General features: G+C 52.9%; 1 non-coding gene across 1 annotated transcript; it reads right to left on the reverse strand.

Moving 5' to 3' along the window:
- LOC124969627 (U6 spliceosomal RNA) lies at window positions 1-106 on the reverse strand. The gene has a single exon (XR_007106001.1). It is a non-coding gene; the product is annotated as a U6 spliceosomal RNA (small nuclear RNA).
- Between the last annotated feature and the right edge of the window lie 3,572 nt (window positions 107-3,678).

The following is a 3,678-nucleotide window of genomic DNA, read 5'->3' on the forward strand; positions in this document are numbered from 1 at the left end:
AAAAATATGGAATGCTTCACGAATTTGCATGTCATCCTTGCGCAGGGGCCATGCTATCTTCTCTGTATTGTTCCAATTTTAGTATATGTGCTGCTGAAGTGAGCACGAATCTTACTCTTAAATTCACTCATCCTCGTCTCTGAATTTCATTCCTCAAATTCACAAAAGGAGATCCCAGAAAGAAGAAATGGCAGCGAGCTGCTGGGGTCAGCTGCCACTCTAGAGGGCATAGCCAGCCATTAAGGGCTGTGGCTCAGTGGTGGAGCGCTTGCCGAGCACGTGTGAAGGACTGGCTTCCATCCGCAGCACCACACAAAAATAAGTAAATAAAATAAGGGCCTATTGACAACTAAAACAATGGTTTTAACAAAAGGGCTGCAGATGTGGCTCAGTGGTTAAGCACCTCTGGGTTCAACCCCTGGTACAAAAAAACAAAATAAAAAACCCACAAACATTGACCAGGGACGTAGCTGTGCTAGACGGCTCACTCACCTAGCATACACAAGGCCCTGGGTTCGATCCCCCAGCCCTGAAGAAAAGGGTGGGGGCATTGTGAAGGAAAGGGAAGCCCGGACTGGAGGAGCAGTACGTGCAGAATGCTCAGAACTAAGAGACGTTACTTCATTCAGTGAATATAACTGTCCCTTGGTATTCATGGAGGATTAGTTCCAAGACCTCTCTCAGACACCAAAATCTACTGATGCACCTTATGTAAAACAGGGTTGTATCTGCCATTTATAACCTACACACAGTCTTCCAGGGATGTTGGGTCATCTTTAGATGATTTACAATACCTAACACAATCAGTCTAAATGCGATGTCAATATTTGTTATCCTGTGTTGTTTGGGGAACAATGACAAGAAAAAAGTCTGTGCACGTTCAGTACAGATGTGATTTTTAAAAACCATTTTCCATCCACAGTTGGTTGATGTGCGGGTACAGAACCCATGCATCCAAGGAGCTGGCTGTATGGTATGTGTTTGTCGTCCACCTATGGACCAGAAACTGATTTGGGTGCTGGAGCTGACAGAGTCCTTGCTCTTCTGAAGCTCAGAAATTGAGGTGACAGAGAATCTAGTAAATCAGAAAAATTTACTTAAGTGATTAGTAGTAGTGAGAATATTAGGGCAAGTGACAGGGAGGGACTAGGGCATGACCCAGGATAAAGTTGGGGGGGCACTCAAGATAGCCTTGAGGAGGCGGCTCAGGCCATAAGAAAAGAGGGGCTGTCCATGTTGAGGATGAATGGAAGAGCATTTAGGCTCTGGGAATGACAAGGCGGCCACACGAGAGCTCAGAAAATGGGAAGAGAAGGTATAGAGCCATGGAGTGGGGTTTGGATGAGTCTGCCCTGAATCTGCAGCCTCTGTGCTGCAGTGGACCCATTTCTTGGCCTGCTTGAGACTGCCTGGCACCTGGCAGGAAGCCTTGCCCTTCCTGGAGACCAGCAAAGGGCTGGGGAATATCTGCTTCCCTTTTCCTTGCAGAAATACAAAGAGAGGACAAGACCAGGAGGGGCATGCTCCCCCTTCCAGCCTGCCCACTCCTTCCCAGCCATCCCCATCTCAGGGAATGGCCCTCCATCCTCCCAAGGGCTCAGACCTGGACCAAGGCGTCACCCTTGACACTGCCCTGTTCACAATGCCCCAGTAAGTCCCGTTGGCCAGGCCTGCAGAACACACTCTGAATTCAACCACTTTTCCAATGCCACCTCCCAGTCCGGGTCCAGCAATCATTCATTGGACTAGAGCAGACACCTCCTCTCCTGGCTGTAGCTCTTACAGCCTCAAGAAGGCACCTGTGAACACCTGAGTCAGGGCATGTCCCTCCACTGCTCAGAAACCCTCATGGCTCCCACTTCACTAGGAAAAAAAGCCAAAGTCCCTCCTAGATGCCAAGCACCTGTGCTGCCTCACTGTCACCTCTTTGCTCTCTTTTCCTTGGGTTCTTTCCTTCACCCATGCTGCTCCAGTCACACTGGGCCCAAGCAGTTCCCTACGCAGGGGTTGTCCATCTCCAGTGCCCTCTGCTTGGTACACTCCTCCTCAGGATGCTGGCATGCCTTGCTCCTCACCTCCCTCCAGTCTTGGCTCAATGTCACCTTCTTATTAAGTGTTCTTCTACTCAAGAGGCTGAGGCAAGAGGATTGCAAGTTCAAGTCCAGCCTGAACAACTTAGCAAGAACCTGTCTCAGAGTAAAATAAAAATGGCTGGGGTGTGGTTCAGTGGTAGAGAGCTTACCTAACATGCGAGAGGCCCTGGGTTTAATTCCTTTGTGTGTGTGTGTGTGTGTGTGTGTGTGTGTGTGCGCACACACACAAATAAGTTCATTAACTCTCACATTTCTTATTCCCTTTCCTGCTTTATTTTTCTCCTTTAGTATTAATAAAAAACTAACATGTTGGCCACGTAATCCCAGTGACTGGGGAAACTGAGGCAGAAAGACCACAAGTTCAAGGCCATCCTCAGCAACTCAGCGAGGTCCTAAGCAAATGAGACCCTGTCTCAAAATAAAAATAAATGAATAAATAAATAAGGGCTGGGCATGTAGCTCGGTGGTAAAGCACTGCTGGGTTCAATCGCCAGGGCTGCCAAACAAAAAACAAAACCCCCTGAACGCTTCATTTATCTTATTTTTGTTTCTTGGTATCGCCTCTATTAAGACAATCCTTGAACGGTGGCGGGAATTGTTTGCTATGTTCACTGACATGCCTCCAACACCTGGAATGATGCCGGTCACATAGTAGGCGCCTGGTAAACACAGACACGTGCTGAGAAAACAAGGTCTCGCTTTCGAGGCTGCAAGTGGGCCTTGGGCCGCGCGGGGGAGCTCGTGCTCCTCCGCCTGGAACCAAACCAGCCAGCGAGGCGAGCCCAGGACAAATCCGCCCGAGAAGAGGCGCGGGCTTTTCCCAGGCTGTGGCACAGGGCTGTCCCTGATCTCACTCTGGGACTTTGCCCCGGTCGTTCCGGGGCGGGGATCCAGCACCCTTAGCACCTCCACCCCCGAGCCAAAAGATCCCCGTGGAAATTCCTTAGGACAGTCCGAGCTAGGAGAGGGACGCGTTTTCGGACGGCGCGTTATTCCCAGCCGGGGTCCCCGGGAGGAAGGGCCCGCGCATCCCCCGGACCTCTCCCTTCCCCTTCTGGTTCACGACCTCCCTGGCCCCTCCAAGGTCTCCATGGCGACTCCACAAGCGTCCCACAACAGGAAGCTTTAGGCGGCGTGGCTCGGTGTTCTGAGACCCGAGGTCCCCAGCCTGGACGTGTGGATGCCGAGACGTGGGGTCACACGTGCAGGCCTAGGTCGCGCACGCATCCGCCCGCGGTTACTGCAGGCGCCGCGGAGTCAAGTTTCGGGACCCCGCTCCCTCCTCGAAGCCTCAGTTTCCCTGCGGAAGGCGAGGGTTCCGTCCAGCTCTGAGCTGCGGCCTCAGCCTCCCCGGCAGAGCCTGGGACCACAGTGGAGGGTCTCCATGCGTCAGGACCACGCGGCTTCCTTCCTTTTTCTGGGAGCTGTGAAGACGCCCCCGCGGCCGAGGTCGAAAGGGGAAGAGAAGCCGCGCGGGTGGGGACGGGGTGGGGGAGGGAGCCCACGGCGGGGAGCGCCGCACGTCCTCGCTCCCGGGCTTGCGGGCGCCGGGAGGTGTCTGGGCCTGCTCAGGTCGCTCTCTGGA

The sequence above is a fragment of the Sciurus carolinensis genome, chromosome 17 (genome assembly GCF_902686445.1).
Source record: "Sciurus carolinensis chromosome 17, mSciCar1.2, whole genome shotgun sequence".
Classification (NCBI taxonomy): domain Eukaryota; kingdom Metazoa; phylum Chordata; class Mammalia; order Rodentia; family Sciuridae; genus Sciurus; species Sciurus carolinensis.